The sequence below is a fragment of the Pongo pygmaeus genome, chromosome 18, assembly GCF_028885625.2.
Source record: "Pongo pygmaeus isolate AG05252 chromosome 18, NHGRI_mPonPyg2-v2.0_pri, whole genome shotgun sequence".
Classification (NCBI taxonomy): domain Eukaryota; kingdom Metazoa; phylum Chordata; class Mammalia; order Primates; family Hominidae; genus Pongo; species Pongo pygmaeus.
Window position 1 is genome coordinate 76,139,156 of NC_072391.2, and position 17,090 is coordinate 76,156,245.

Sequence of the window (17,090 nt, forward strand, 5' to 3'; positions counted from 1 at the left end):
GAAGGGGCATATAATTCAGTACTTTAAAAAAATATACTATCTTATGAAACAGAAATATACGTGTGCATAGATTTAATACACATATTCGCGAACATACACATTTACATATACAGTCATCGTTGCTTAGAGAGGAGGTTGTGTTCTGAGAAATGCTTCATTAGGCCATTTTGTCATTGTGCCACCATAATCCTAGATGGTATAACCTACCATACTCCTAGGCTAGGTAGAGCATATTGCTCCTAGGCAGCAAACATGTACAGCATGTTTCTGTCCTGAATACTGTAGGCAATTTTAATACAATGTTAAGTATTTGCATATACAAACATAGAAAAGGTACAGTTAAAATATGGTATTACAATCTTCTGGGATCACCATTGTATATGTGGTTCATTGTTGATCAAAATGTCATTATGCAGTGTGTGACAGTGCTTAAATAATTTATCTCAAATATGCAAAGAGTTTTGGCTAAGGAATAAGAAAAATGTGAACCTCCTAATAGAAAAATGGGCAAAGATAATGAACAGGAAATTCATTGAAAAGAATTGGCAAACATGAAAAAATTCTCAACTTTATTTTTAACCATAAAAATGGAAATTGAACAATGAGATACCGTTTTTCACCATGACATTGGCAAAAGTTAAGAAGGCAGATAACTTCCATGTTGGTGAGCATGTAAGTATAAAAAGGTATAAAAAAGAAGAGTTGTCCTGAATCTGGTCTGGAATAGAACCTTTTTTTCCATGATGTAATTCACAGCCTCATTCCTGATAAATTGCTTAAGCAATTTTCTGATAAACTTTAATGGGATTAAGACTTGTTCTGAGAAATCAGTCACCCATCTACCCAAGCTGACTGTCAGTCAAGAGTCTAGTGACCTTAAATCAAATGTTATTTTCTTTTTGTATCTGGCCTAACATTGACTATCTTATCATTCCATTTTCCAATAAAATGTCTCCACCAAGACTGAATCTTTGAATTGATCACTAGAGGCCTTTTGCCTAGTAGTAACATCATAATAAAACTTTGACTCATGCTCATAACTCGATTTTCCAAAAAGTTTTCCTTTACAGGGGAAAAGAACATCTGCTGTTTATAGGAGCATAAATTGTTTTTGGTTATTTTGAAGAACAAGTTGGCATTTTTGACCCAAATTAAACACATGCCTTTTGATCAAGCAATTCCATTCTGTACCAGAAAATACAGAAATATTTGAATGAATGTGCCAGGATACCCAATTAGAAGAATCAATGATTTTTTAGCATTATTTTGTATGCATACATGCATACATATTTATTTAGTTATTTGACCTATTACATTCTAAATTGATGTTAATAAAGTGATATTTGAGTTACAGATTTTCCAAAGTTTTAATATGTAGTCATTCATATATATATGTCTGTGTGTGTGTGTGTATATATGTGTGTGTATGTATATATATGTATGTATCTGTATATGTATAATGGCTGTCCATGATATAATTTTGAGTGAGAAAAAGCAAATTGAAGAATAATACATGTATTATTGTGTCTTTAAAAAAAAAAACAAAACTGTACACATACCTGAATGTTTTTGTGTGTATTTTCATAAAATGATTTGGGGTTGAGGTGATAAACATTAATTATAAATAGGGGTAGATAACTTCTATCACCAGCACGGAGTGTGGCTTAGGAGCTGAGAAGGCTTTGAGGAGGGAATTTTCTTTCTTTTTTCTTTATCTGTCATGTTTGAATTGTGTTCCATCAACATGTCCTTTTTTTTTTTTTTTTTTGAGATAGTGTCTTACTTCATCACCCACTCTGTAGCGCAGGGCACAATCACAGCTCACTGCAGCCTCAACCTTCTAGGCTTAAGTGATCCTCCCATCTCAGCCTCCTGAGTTGCTGGGACCACTGGCGTGTGTCACCACATCTGGCTAATTTTTTGAAGTTTTTTGTAGATGGGGTCTCACCATGTTGCCCAGGCTGGTCTTGAACTCCTGGGCTCAAGTTATTCTCCCACCTCAGCCTCCCAGAGTGCTGGGATTATAGGTGTGAGCCACCACGCCTGGCCAACATCTACTAGTTTTGAAATTTAAAAATATATATATATATAAGAAAAAAAGGACAAATGATTTCAGTTGCACAACTGTAATCAATGAAGTGGCTCCTTGATGTTCTCGGGGCAATCTGAGACACTGAGGAGAACCCTCCACCTTTGCAGAGAAGCAGGATAAAGGGGCCTAAAACGAGTTCAACTGATTTCAACTTTGTTTCCTAGCATAAAGCTTGGGCTGAGCTGCATGGATGGGAAGTGGAGAAGGCAGAAATGGAATTGATTTTTCCTCCCCTGCTGAATTCCCCTTCTTCCTACTCCCTTCCTGCAATTTCTAATAAATTAGAAGAGCTCTGCCTTCCAGAAAAGAGCAGAGGTACCTTGCAGTACCTTTGGGAATCTTACCAGGAAGAACTGGGTCTTCTATTGCAAAGGAAAAGCTTTTTTTAAAGTGTTAAAAATTAATTAAAAATGGAACGTGTTAAAGCTCGATTTTTATCATTAGCACCCATTCCAGAGGGCATGTTGCTGTTAGTAAAACTTCAGATTTTTTCTGTCATTATAGATTTGGTTTTAGGGAAAATACCTTCCCGTTCAGCATTTTATGTGTCAGTCCCTAAAACTTATGATCTTCTGTGATTCCGTTGGTTTAACAGCAGGTCGAGTAATATACTCAAAAATTTCTCCATAGCCTTCTGGGTTAGAGGATATAACAGCTGGCAAACAGAACACTGATAGTTATTGATGGTTATTTTCAAAGGATGGACATTGATAGTTAAGTTTTATGGAAGAAAATGAAGAGGCAAGTTAATGTGATTTAATAGTGATTTTTTTTAAAAGACATTATTTGCATTTCCTATTTTCACTTACTTATAAACAGCTGGTTTCCAAGTAGACATACTTTTTTCTTGCTTGAATGAGAAAGCATAATGAACTTTGTGATTTGGTGACACATCCAGATAGCTATAGCAAATAACTATAATGGCTTAGATAAATAGCATTTTCACGAGTAAACATTTTAGTTCTCAAAAGAAAAATTGTAACAATTTTCTAGCCACATATTAGGATTATGCACAAACACATAAACTTTTGGCTGGAATTGTGGAATATAAAGTAGCTCCCATCCTTATTCCATCGCCCATATCCTAAAATGTAGATTGTATTAGTTGAGAAATTTTACCAAATATTTACTTATACTGTGCTATTATTTATACTGTTTGTCAATTCCACTATAGTAGATGCTTAATAAATATTTGTGAATCAGTGAATGGATGGGTGAATGAATAGTGGCCTACTTCTGTGAAGGTAATTGAAGAATTCCCACACTTGGTCCCCTTTGGATATAACATCTGTTCTGAGCACCTCCCATTCACTATCTTGATGCCTCACATAAGACCTAGTATATAGTAGGCAGTCAATGAAGATCACAATGAATTGGCTAGACTTTGATTTATTCATTTATGCAAATTGCCTGCCATTCAAAGAAAAAAGCAGGAAAAAGATGGAACTCTTATCATTGTTCTAAGAGGGAAAGATACTGTGAAAAAGAAAAGTCCCTATCCTGGTGGATCTTAGATTATCGTGGAGAAGGTAAGGCAACAAACACAAAATAGATACTTAATATAATTTCAGGTAATGATAATGTGTGAAAAAGAAATGTTCTTCCTGTTAGCACTGCCAGCATATGCTTTAGTTCTCTGCTGCACTGCCAAATGTGTGGATGTTCATGAAAATGTCTGGGAACTAGCTAAAATTAGAGAGTTAAAATGATCCAGCTCAGCTCAGGCTATAGGGAGGATTTCCCTCCCAGGTGTTTGTTTTGTTTTGTTTCGTTTTGTTTTTGAGATAGGGTCTCACTCTGTTGCCCAGGCTAGAGTGCAGTGGCTTCAACTTCCCAGGCCCAGGTGATCCTCCCACTTCAGCCCCCTGAGTAGCTGGGACTACAGGCGCATGCCATAACACACAGCTAATTTTTTGTATTTTTTTTTTTTTTTTTGTAGAGATGGACTTTTGCCATGTTTCCTAGGCTGGTCTCGAACTCCTGGGCTCAAGCAATCTGCTTGCCTTAGCCTCCCAAAGTGTTGCGATTATAGATGTGAGCCACTGTACACAGCCTCAGAGGTCCTGTCTGCCTGCCTGCCTGCCTGCCTTCCCTCTCTCTCTCTCTTTGCTTCTTTCCTTTTTTCCTTCTCTGTTGAAGGCCTGAATAAAATAAAAGACTGAGTAAGAAAGAATTGACTCTCTCTGCCTGACTTCAAGCTGGGACATCAGTCTTCTCCTCATCCATCCATCCATCCATCCATCCATCCATCCTTCCATCCTTCCATCCATCCATCTACCTATTAACTTATTCACACTGGCTTTAAAATTATTTTTGGCTCCAGCTTATTATTTTAAAATGTAAAATCATATACAGAAGTTGACAGATAGTATAATTAAATCCCATGAGTCCACCATCCAGATTCAGTAATTATCACATGTGGCCAATGTTGTTTTATCTCTCCCCACCCACTTCCTCCATGCCTGAAAATTTACTAAAGTAAATCCAAGACATTATATATTTTTATTCGTAGACATTTTGAGTCACTATAAGTAAAGTCTTTTTAAAAAATGATAACTAGAGTGTCATCATCACACCCAAAAACAACACAAATTATTTAATATCAAGTGAAGGCCCATTTTTCCAATCATTCTCTAAATATTATAAATGTCACTTTTCATTCGTTTGAATTCCAGGTAAAAACCTTTAACTCATTTTCTTCTTTTGATTTTTCAAAAGTTGTTTGAATACTTTCTGTCTTAAAAAGTCCAGAAATCATTGAAATAGGTAAAGCATAAAAGAAATTAAATATGCCATGTTTCCAGGCTCTAATGTTTTCTAGTCAAGGTTGTAATATCCAGTGCAAGGCTAAAATTGCTTTCTGGTGGTAAACATTTGAGAAAGATTTGGTTGTTGGTGATACTGATAGTTGTAGTGGGAGTCTCTGGAGAAATTGAACTGATACTATATGTGTGTGTGTGTGAGTGTGTGTGTGTGTATCTATGTATAGATATAGATACACACGTGTATTATATATAGAGATATATATATATATACATATCTATACACACCTATGTGTGTGTATATCTGTATCTATACACACCTATGTGTGTATATATCTATTTCGATACACTATATGTACTATATAGTATATATAAACACTGTAGTATATAGAGTATACGTATACACACTCTAGTATATATACTATACACTATATACTAATAGTGTATAATGTATATATAGTATTCAATATAGATCTATAAATACACATGTGTATACACACATTTTTCTGTATATGTATAAAGATATAGATAAAGATTTTTTAATAAGGAATTGACTCATGAAATTACGGAGACTGAAACGTCCAAACCCAGGACAACCAATGGTACAGTTCATGTCTGAGTCTGAACATCTGAGAAGCAGGAGATAAAAAGGCATCAGTTCCATTCCATATCCAAGTCTGAGTCCAAGGGCAGGAGAAGCTGATGTCTCAGCTTGAAGTCAGCCATAGACAGCCAATTCTTTCTTACTCAGCCTTTTACTTTATTCAGGCCTTCAACAGATTGGATGAAGCCACCCACACTGGGAAGGGCAATCTGCTTTACTCATTCTGCTAATCGAAATGTTAATGTCCTTCAGAAACAGAAACACCTTCATGGACACACTAGAGATAATGTTTAACATAATATCTGGGTATCTGGGTAGCCTGTGGCCCACTCAAGTGGACACATACAATTAGACATCATGGTTGTTATGTCAAGGTTTTTTTTTGTTTGTTTGTTTTTTTTTTTGAGATGGAGTCTTGCTCTGTTGCCAGGCTGGAGTGCAGTGGTGCAATCTTGGCTCACCACAACCTCCGCCTCCCAGGTTCAAGCGATTTTCCTGCCTCAGCCTTCCAAGTAGGTGGGATTACAGGCGCCACCATCACGCCTGGCTAATTTTTGTATTTTTAATAGAGATGGGGTTTCACCGTGTTGCCCAGGCTGGTCTCAAACTCCTGACCTCAGGTGATCCACCCGCCTTGGCCTCCCAAAGTGCTAGGATTACAGGCGTGAACGACCACGCCCAGCCAGCCAAGTTTTAACTTGGAAACAATGAGCAGACACTCCCAGTACATTCTCTACTTAGTATATTTCTTTATCAGAGTCATCTCAAAAATCTCTAGGCCAAGTGTTCTTAACTATGGACCTTGATGAATGGCCCCTGAGTGTCTTAGAATCTTCTAAATAATATGCAGCATTATATTCCATTTGTGCCTGGGAAGAGGGTACTTGTCTTTCATCAGAGAGTCACCAATGGCCCACTGGTCGCTGCTGAGTTGGTGTCACAGCTCAAAACCATCACTAGTCCTTGTGATGTTTCGGCATTGTGGCTACCTTTGTGAGAAGGGCCTAAGAGTGAATCTCCCAACTATAAGCTGTATTCAGGCAGTCGTGAAGTCTCTTATTTACACAGTGTCTCTGGAGACCAGCACAGTGCCTCGCACACAGCAAGTACTCAGTAGGTATCTGTTGAACCGGCAATACAAACAAATGAATAAATTAATGAGTGGTCACTGTACTAGTTTTCTATTGCTTCATAAACAAACTATCACAGGCATAGTGGGTTGGAATGATGGCCCTCAAAAAACTATGTCCACATCCTATAAATGTTATTGTACAATATATGGTCTTTTGTGATTGGCCTTCTCCACTTAGCATCGTGTTTTTGAGGTTCAGCCACAGTTGTAGCATGTCCATTACTCTTTGTGTGGCTGAATATTATTGCATTGTATGGATATACCAAATATTTTTCTCCTTTCATCTGTTGATGGGCATTTGTGTTGTTTTCACCCTTTGACTATTGCGAATAAAGCTGCTCTGAACATTTCTGTGTAAGTTTTTGTTGGAACACCTATTTCCGGTTCTTAGGGATATGTATTTATATCAAGCCAAACTACCTACCTACCTACCAACCTACCTACCTACCTGCTGGGAGTGGAATTAGGCGGTCATACAGTAAATCTATGGTTAATTCATCAGGAATTATTTTATAAATTTTCGATGTTGGATATCTGAAGATAATACAAAATGGAGCCCTTTTTTACTTTACAGATTTTTTTTTTTTTTTTTTTTTTTTTTGAGACAGAATCTTGCTCTGTCGCCCAGGCTGGAGCGCAGTGGTGCCATCCTGGTTCACTGCAGCCTCGATCTCCTGGGGCTCAAGCCAGCCTCCCAACTCAGCCTCCTGAGTAGATGGGACCACAGGCGCATGCCACCACACCCAGCTAAGTTTTGTATTTTTTGTAGAGGCAGGATTTCTCCATGTTGCCACGGCTGATCTTAAACTCCTGGGATCAAGAGATCCGCCTGTCTTGGCCTCCCAAAATGCTGGGATTATAGGTATGAGCCACTGCATCCAGCCCTGGATTTGGCTTTTTGAAACAAGGCTGCACATAACCTCCATAATGTGATTCTTGCTGTGTCTGTTGAGGTCCCAATGGGCCCAGCTCTGAGATTCTCTATTAGCACAGGGTCTGACACATCACAGATGAACAATGGATCTTTGGTAATTAAAAACAGAGCCATGTGGCTATTTTTCTCCAACTCTTTTTTTTTTTTTTTTTTTTTTTTTTTTTTTTGGAGACAGAGTCTCACTCTATTGCCCATGCTGGAGTGCAGTGGTGTGATCTTGGCTCACTGCAACATCTATCTCCCGGGTTCAAGCAATTCTCCTTCTTCAGCCCCCTGAGTAGCTGGGACCACAGGCGTGTACCACCACGCCCGGCTAATTTTTGTATTTTTAGTAGAGTTGGGGTTTTACCGTGTTGGCCAGGCTGGTCTTGAACTCCTGACCTCAAGTGATCCACCCATCTTGGCCTCCCAAAGTGCTGGGATTACAGGCGTGAGCCACTGCGCCTGGCCTTCAAATTCCATATTTTAAAGTTAATGCTTTAATATGTTAAACACCCTTATTAACATATTACATATGTTAATATGTAAAATAAACTCCCTACATTTTAAAGTGCTAAAGGTTGTATGTTTGTGCAGATGGATATGTTTAAGAGAATGATTTAGGATGTGATCCGTTTTTTTTTCGTTGACTTACTCTCTTCCTCTATTTTTTTCCCTTCTTCACTTTCTCTGTTGTTCCTTGCCAATCTCATAAATGATGTAAGACAGCTTGCAAGACTCTTATTAAATGACTGATTTCCTTAAAAGAAGTACGTCAGGTGAAGGGCAGATAGAGGTCAACACCATAGATAAATCTTTACACTCCAGTGGACTTTGATTCACATCATGGCTCTTTCTCTTCCTTGCTGAGGCTTTTGACAATTTCAAATGCTCCCTGAACCTCAGTTTCCTTTGCCACAAAATAGCAATACAAATTTATAATTCCTTAGATTGCTGTGGGCATGATTTGAGGCAAGGTAGGTAAAGTGCAAGGAATTGTGTCTGGCCGGCCAGGCGTAATGTGGCTCACGCCTGTAATCCCAGCACTTTGGGAGGCTGAGGTGGGTGGATCACCTGAGGTCAGGAGTTCGAGACCAGCCTGGCCAACATGGTGAATACCTATCTCTACTAAAAATACAAAAATTAGCCAGGCTTGGTGGCAAGCGCCTGTAATCCCAGCTACTCAGGAGACTGAGGCAGGAGAATCACTTGAACTCGGGAGGCAGAGGTTGCAGTGAGCCAGATCGCACCACTGCACTCCAGCCTGGGTGATGAGTGAAACTCTGTCTCAAAAAATAAACAAGAATTGTGTCTGGCCTCTGTGATAGTTACTCAACAAATCCTATCTGTGATTGTTTTGGTTTTAATAATGGTTTTTAAAAACCGAAGGTGATCACATACTACGCAGAAAGGGAAGGAGTTACACCGTTCACAGCATCCGTGAGTCACAGACTCACTGCGTTGCTCCAAGGTGCAGATTCTAGTTGGAAATGTTAAGTTTTTTAGAGCAATGAAAAAAATGATCTCTGTCTCTTCCATTACATAGATTTCCCATCTAGCTCCTGGGCTAACTTTCGTTTAATAGTTGTATTATGAAAACACCCAAGAATCCTTCTGCCAGTCTCCATAGCAGTGATATAAATCAGAGCCTGCAGTTTCACGAATGCCTCACTGTGCCACCAGGATTCTCTTGGAGGGAGCCACGGTCAGATTTCAAGTGGTCATTTCACTCTTTCTCCCTCTGGGGGCCTGAGACATGATTAACTTGCAATAATTGTGACTTCCTCATGAAAGGAGAGCTGTAGCAAGGGAAAAAAATCATTGAGACTGATCAAGACATCCATGCTATTTTTTTTTTTCTTGCACATCAGCTGTGTGGGTGCCTCTTGTTCCTCTGTCCTTCAGGTTAGTGAAACCAAGACCAGTTGCTGAAGCTATGAGCTATCAATAAAAGTTAATGTACCACACAAAATTGGAAGGGGAACAAAATCACTTAAGTGTTCAGGGCCACCAAGGCACTGGTGCATCCCCTGTGAGCCTGTTTGGCTCCTGGCGGTGTTTCTTTTGCCCTGGCTTGCAACGTAGCCTGATTGTTCTAAGTAAATGGCAGAGCACGCAAATCAAGGATATTGGCAATAAACCAGGAATGCACTGTTTGCAGCCACGGGCTATCCAGGGAAGTGGGGACAGTCTGTAATGTATCTTGAGCTAGGACCATATCCACATTACTGGCCTTTCCAGTTTTTCTTTAAATAGTAGGGTCAGTAGGTGACCACACTCAGAAGCCAAGCCTGCAGCATCAGGGCTGAGGAGCAAACTCTTTCTTTGGTCTGAAGATTCAAATCTGAACCCTTGCTTCCAGCTGCATAAATATGATAGCCACAGGGTTTCAAATTTGTGATTTGTCATAAAGGATCCTATTGCAGGCTGGGTCTAGTACTTCTTGACTCTGTGGAAGGAGAAGGCTTGAGGAAGTGTTCACAATTGGAGAAGGGCGCATTCTGTTATGTTCTTACCTCACTAAAAGTGGTTAATGATGAGAAGGGGTGGGTCAATGACAAGAAAAGCAGAGAGGATGAGACCAAGAAAACTGCAACTCATCTTCATGGCACACTGGTGAGTGGGGGAGAGCAAGAAGTTTAGGTGCAAAGGAAAATGGAGTGAACATCTTGGCTTGGTTAACAGAAAAAAAGAATACCAACCCCATCTATTTTCATATCCCTTGCTATTTTATGTACATATCTATCAATATACTTTTTGTTCCAGAAATAAATGGGAACTTAGGCACAATCTTTTACACATCTTACCTCAACTGGTGACTCTTCATAATCTAGAGCTATTATAGTTTCCAATTGACAGATGGGGAAACTGAGACTCAGAGAAGTTAAATGAGTTTGTGTGTGTGTGTGTGTTCATGTGTGTTTAGCTTTTTTTTTTTTTTTTTTTTTTTTTTTTTTTTTTTTTAAGACAGAGCCTTGGTCTTTCACCCAGGCTGGAGTGCCATGGCGCAATCTCAGCTCACTGCAACCACCACTTCCCAGGTTCAAGAGATTTTCCCACCTCAGCCTCCTGAGTAGCTGGGATTTCAGGTGTCTGCCACCACGCTTGGCTAATTAAGGGAGTTTCTTATAGTCCTACAGCTGGTGAGCTGTGAACTGTAAATTGTGGAGCTGATTTTTATACTGCCAATCTGAGGCCTTTTCTGACATCATCACTGCCGCTGTAAAATTAATTCTAGCCCCAGACCATGACATGCCTACTAGCTTAGCTCTAACCAAAAAGATTTATCATCCCAAGAGTTGCGAAAATGTGGAAGAACTAGAACTCTCATTCACTGCTGGTGAATGAGAACTAGAACTCTCATTCACCGTTTTAGAATGTAAAACGGTGCAATGACTTTGGAAACAGTTGTCCAGTGCCTTAAAAAGTTAAACACACATATATATGACTCAGCAATTCCATTCCTAAGAACCTACTGGAAAGAAAACAAATGCACATACAAAGGCTTGTTCATGAATGTTATAGCAGCATCATTCATGATAGCCAAACACTGGAAATACCCAAATGTCCATCAGCTGGGGAATGGAGAAACAAATATAGTTTATCCACACAATGGAATACTACTCAGCAATGAAAAGGAACTAACTCCGGATACATTTAATAACACAGATGAACTTCAAAGACGTTAACGCTAAGTGAAGGAAGCCAGTCATAAAAGAACACATAGTATATGATAACATTTATATGAAATTTCTAGAAAAGATGAAACTCTATAGACAGCAAGCAGAATGATGGTTGCCTGCGGCTGGGAGTGAGTGCAGGGGATTACCTGGAAAGGGTGGGGCAATTTTGGGGGGTGAAGAAAATGTTCTAGGACGAGACTGTGTTGATGGCTGCACAATTGGATAAATTTACTAACAATCATCAAACTGTAGTTTACAATGCTTAAATTATATGGTATGAGAATTTCACATTAATAAAGTCATAAAAAATGAATCCCAGGACCATTAAATCAGGTGACCGAGCCAATAGTTAGAGGAACATAGAAAGATTTTCACCCATTCTGTATAATTAGACAAATTCTGTTACTATCTGTCCAATAGTTTAGCAAGAGTCACTCTGAGATTGAAGAGAGGAAGGGAAGGTTGGAACCAATGCTGATAAGCCATTCATAGGCTCTGGCTCACTATATATGTCTAAAATTCACATGCCCCTAACCCTCAAATAATGACCATTAAGAATCTGTCTGGCAGGAGAGGAAAGACCTGTAGCTCCGCTAGTCCTTATGTGATCTCATTTTCTCATGGATTTTTGATATGTCTTTGCATCCCTTAGAAATTTGCACTTTTTCCCCCATTTTTCCATTAAAACACATCTGCGTGCAAACGTCCATACACACCCATGTACACACACACACATGCATGTGATCTGTAAAAAGTCAGAAAAGCCAAAGTTTTAAAGGAAGAAAATAATCACCTGTAATCCTGTCATTCAGAGATAACCACCGTATGTTTATTTACATTAGTTTTGATTACGTTAGTTTAGAAATAATTTTAAATACAGTAGTATATGTAATTAAAATTGTATATATGTTTTAGTCAACTATCAGCCGTCTTATTTGTGTTCTGTGGACTCTATGGTGGGTGGGGTCCAAGCCTCCCTGAAGCAGATCTCTATCCTGTTACCCTGCTGGGAATGAAACACTCAGGGGTTAGAAGGGGATCCAGGAAAGCCCGAGAGTTGGTTGTGATCATCTTCAGTTGGAAAGTGCCTACTTTTCCAAGCATCCAGACTGCAACGTGTCTTTCCTACTCGAAATGGTTTTTATGGATTCTACTCTTATTTGGCAATTGCCTGGACTACAGTCACCAACACAAGTTTATACACAAGAAGTGCACACAGCCCTCCCTCCCAGTTCATCCGGTAACAGTTTAGATAAAGGATGCAAAATAGGATTCATTTCATTACCCAAGTCTGGTCAATTGAAACAGCCGATTGAAGTGCTGTGTTGAAAAGGATTTTGACACTGCGCATGGGCTCATTGGGAAAGGGTGTCATGATAAATTACTGATTCTGCGGTATTTTTGTGGACATGGGGAGTGGTGGCCTAGTTACAGTGCATCGCCCACTCTGATTTAGATGAGCAAGCGCTGCTGAGTTGTAGATTTCTAGTTTCTAAACAACAATAAGTCTTGCCCCCAGATAGCCTCTTAGCAGAGCCAAAAGCCAGCAGAGAAAAGACTCAGCATTTGCTTTGGAGTAACTTTGTGTGTGTATGTTTATCTCCCTTTTATTCACGGGCTCTTTTTTCCAAATAACTGAGGGGCCAGCACATTTGGAGAACATGGGATTCATCATTTATGTCACTGCCTTGGGAGTCTATGTTTATGTGAGCTTAAAGGTTTTGGAAGCTGAGTGACACAGATCAAAGTCTCTCCACTGATCTGTCTTCCAGTCCTCAAGGGGACTTCTTCCGTCAACTACAAATCATTGATCAAAGTATTGGTCTGTCACTTGTCCATGTGTAAGGCCAGGCCTAAGTGCTCTGACAGGGCATGACTCAATTCTCAAACAGGAAGGGGGAAATTCCTTTCCGTCTCCTAACCCTAAGACCCTGGATGGCAGGTAATCTGCATCCTCAAGATCCTCTTGATACACATCCAGGACTCTGGTTTCTATTTTGCTTGATGATAATGACCCAATTTCTTTGACTAAATAAATGTATAGACACATTACATCTTTTCATTCTAAGAATCATAAGTTTTTCAAACTTCAGAATCACCAGGTCCATTAAAGGACATCTTCCCTGACCTTCCCATTTTGTAGATGGGAAGACTAAGGTCCAAGCTTGAATGACCTGCCATCATGGGGATAACCAGAATTGATACAATGTCTTGATTCAAGATTCAGAGCTCATTTTTCCTGTGTCAGATTAAAAACAAAACAAAACAAAACAAAAAACACTCACTGATCTTTTAAATATGTAATTCTTCCTCCTCTTCTCCCCTTGTCTCTCTTCTCACCCCTACCAATGTAATCAGTTCTTTTTTTTTTCTTTTTTGGAGACGGAGTCTCACTCTGTCACCCAGGCTGGAGTGTGGTGGTGCGATCTTGCCTCACGGCAACCTCCGCCTCCTGGGTTCAAGCAATTCTCCTGCCTCAGCCTCCCAAGTAGCTGGGATTAGAGGTGCATGCCACCATGCCCAGCTAAATTTTTGTATTTTAGTAGAGATGGGTTTTCACCATGTTGCCCAGGGTGGTCTCGAACTCCTGAGCTCAGGCAGTCCACCCACCTCAGCTTCCCAAAGTGCTAGGATTATAGGCATGAGCCACCATGCCCGGCCTATTCTAATCACTTCTTTTAAATCTGAAAGTGTTTGCCTGATTCTGGTTTAACACAACCACCAGAGTCTTAAGTGTCCCAATAGCCAGGGTCTTCTGGGGAAATTAATTTCTCAAGGTAAAACAAGTTTTTAAATTATCCCCTATAACTCATAGAAGCAATTCAGTAAATATTTGTTGAATATCAAATGAATGAACAAATGGCATTCTACATTGAATATAGTAATTCCCAACATTCCTGAAGGTTTTTTTTGTTTTTGTTTTTGTTTTTTAATGAGGCAATCAGGGGTAAAAACCCCCGCTGCTGTCCTAAGACAGAAAGAGAGGGGATTTTCCCCCCCATGGCTTTGTCCTTATTCTTATAACCTGTATGCACTGCTGAACTTACTGAATAACCATGTCACAGTGGCAGGAGAGGGACTGGGTGAACTTGAGCCTTGATGTCTGGATTAAAGCCTTGTAATGATGTTTGCAAAGCACCGGGGGATAACTGAATGGTTGGCACAGGCTTTGATGAAGCTTGTGTCCACCACAGTTTCCAATGCTTCTGCACCTGGGTGGTCAGAAATGAGTCCTGTAGGCCACAGGTGACAAGATCTCCAAGAAGCCAGTTCACCTTTGGATGACTCTGGAGCTGTGGTGACAATCTAAATCCTAAATTGAGGCTTACTAGGAAATGCACTAGGTGACAGGCTCTAGAGAAATGGCTGTTACCAGGTTGCTCAGGCTGGAGTGCAGTGGTGCAATCTCAGCTCACTGCAACCTCAGCCTTCTGAGTTCAAGCAATTCTCCTGCCTCAGCCTTCCAAGCAGCTGGGGCTACAGGCAGGCACCACCATACCCAGCTAATTTTTTCTATCTTTTTTGGTAGAAAGGGGGTTTCACCATGTTGGCCAGGCTGGTCTCAAACTCCTGGCCTCAAGTGATCCGCCCACCTTGGCCTCCCAAAGCGCTGGAATTACAGGTGTGAGCCCCCAGGCCCTACCCTGGGCCCCTCCTTTCTGGCCCCTCAACCTGTTTTCTTCCAGCCATGCCCTAGGGAGAGCCTGGCTGTGGCCTTGCAGACCCTCTCAGAGGCCACTCGACAAGGGCCAACTGGAGAGAAATCTGTAGTCTAGGGCACAAAATTTCTGTCAACCCTTCTAACCAGTGTTTGAAGTATGTAAGACGTTCTATTTCCACTTCTAATGAGGAATTAGAGGAACGGAATTATAAAGGAATTCTGGTTATAATTGCATGCACTTTTACAGACAGTGTCTAACAGTGCAACCCATAGAATCAGGCTGCCTGGATTCAAATCCCAGCTGTGCTATTACCGAGATCTCTATGAGAGCTCAGAAAAGTTTACTTAATTTCTCCAAGTCTCATTTTTCTCATAAGAAAGATGGTCATAAGGAAATAATGTAGGGAAAACACCTGTTGCAGACTGAGGACTCAACAATGTTATAATTAAAGCTATTACTAACGTCATTATTATGAAAATAGCCATCTTGTTTTAAAGAAGGGAGTTAAAGGAAGGAAATGCCGCGCTGAGAGATGAGACAGTGAGTTACAGTGGGGGATAAAGGGCCTGTGGTGTCACACAGGCCTGGCATCTGTGGCCTTGAACAACTGCATTAATCACTCTAAGCCTCAATTTCTTTGTTTTAAAAATAATTAACTAAAATACCTTAGGGCACATGGTAGGAATTCAATAAATGCTCACTGCCTTTCTCATCCTTTTGCTTATCTCACATTTGCTTGCAGCCAATGCTCAAAACCATAGACAGGCAGTGTCCCCAGCTACTCTCTGCGTTTCTCTTTCTTTGCCTTCCAAAGCTGCCATCTTGGTGGTTACTGAAGCATCAACACTTACCTCACATGCAGAGGCCCCTTTTATTTATTTATTTATTTTTTTGAGACAGGGTCTTACTCTCTTGCTCAGGCTGGAGTGTAGTGGTGTGATCTCAGCTCAGTGCAGGCGTGGCCTCCAGGGCTCAAGCAGTCCTCCCATGTCGACCTCCTTTGTAGCTGGGACCACAGGTATATTTCACCACGCCTGGCTAATTTTTGTGTTTGTGCAAAGATGAGGTCTTGCTATGTTGCCCAGGCTTGTGGAGCTCCTGGCCTCAAGCAGTCCTCCTACTTTGGCCTCCTGAAGTACTGAGATTACAGGTGTAAGTCACCACACCTGGCCCAGAGGCCTTCTTTAAATGCTGGTCCTTTTCTCTTCCTCCATCTGGGTCGTGGTTCCATGTGCATATTCAGTTTGTGAAAAATTTGAGATGTGCACTTATTATGTATGTGCTTCTCTGCATGTAATTATGCTTGATTAAAAAAGTTTAAAAATGTGTTTTAGATAGAGGTTTGAATATCGCTAATTACCAACCTATAGTTCCTAATTGGAATTAAGAAGGGACTAGCTCCTATTATCAGAGATCTGGTGATCACCCTTCAAGTTGACTATCTCCTTAACGCTGATTTTTTTTTTTCTTTTAAATAGTAGCACAAATATTTACCATCTAGCAGATATGGTAAGAATGTAAGTTGTTCAGCCATTTACAGCTTAGTCTTTGGGAGATATCCATTCACTTTAAATACTTGGAGGGCCAGGCACAGTGGCTCATACCTTGTAATCCCAGCACTTTGGAAGGCTGAGGTGGGAGGATTACTTGGGGCCAGGAGTTGGAGGCTAGCCTGGGCAACATACTGACACCTTATCTCTATAAAATATTTTCTAAAACTCAGCTGGGCATGATGGTGCATGTCTGTCATCCCAGCTACTTGGGAGACTGAGGATGATTGCTTGAGGCCAAAGTTCAAGGTTGCAGAGAGCTGTTATTGTACCACTGTACTCCAGCCTTGGCAACAGAGAGACCCTGCCTCAAAAAGTAAATAAAATTATAAAATAAAACGAGATATTCGGAAGGCTATGTTTTTTGCCAGGCCACGTGTTTAGTCGCTAGGAGTATAGTGAGGGGCAGTCACAGGTAAGGTCCTAGTCTCTCTGAAGACTTCATTCTAGTGGCCGTTGAAAATGTGTAACTACCCACAGTAATCAAGTTAAAGCTTCTGACTGAGCACGGTGGCTCATGCCTGTAATCCCAGCACTTTGGGAGGCCGGGACGGGCAGACCACGAGGTCAGGAGTTCGAGACCAGCCTGACCAACCCTGTCTCTACTAAAATTACAAAAAGAAAAAAAAAAAAGCTGGGCATGGTGGCACACGTCTGTAATCCCAGCTACTCGAGAGGCTGAGGCAGGAGAA

General features: G+C 40.5%; 1 protein-coding gene across 1 annotated transcript in view; it reads left to right on the plus strand.

Moving 5' to 3' along the window:
* WWOX (WW domain containing oxidoreductase) overlaps positions 1-17,090 on the plus strand; it is a 1,116,547-nt gene that overhangs the window by 761,534 nt on the left and 337,923 nt on the right. The gene's annotated exons all lie outside the window — the stretch shown is intronic.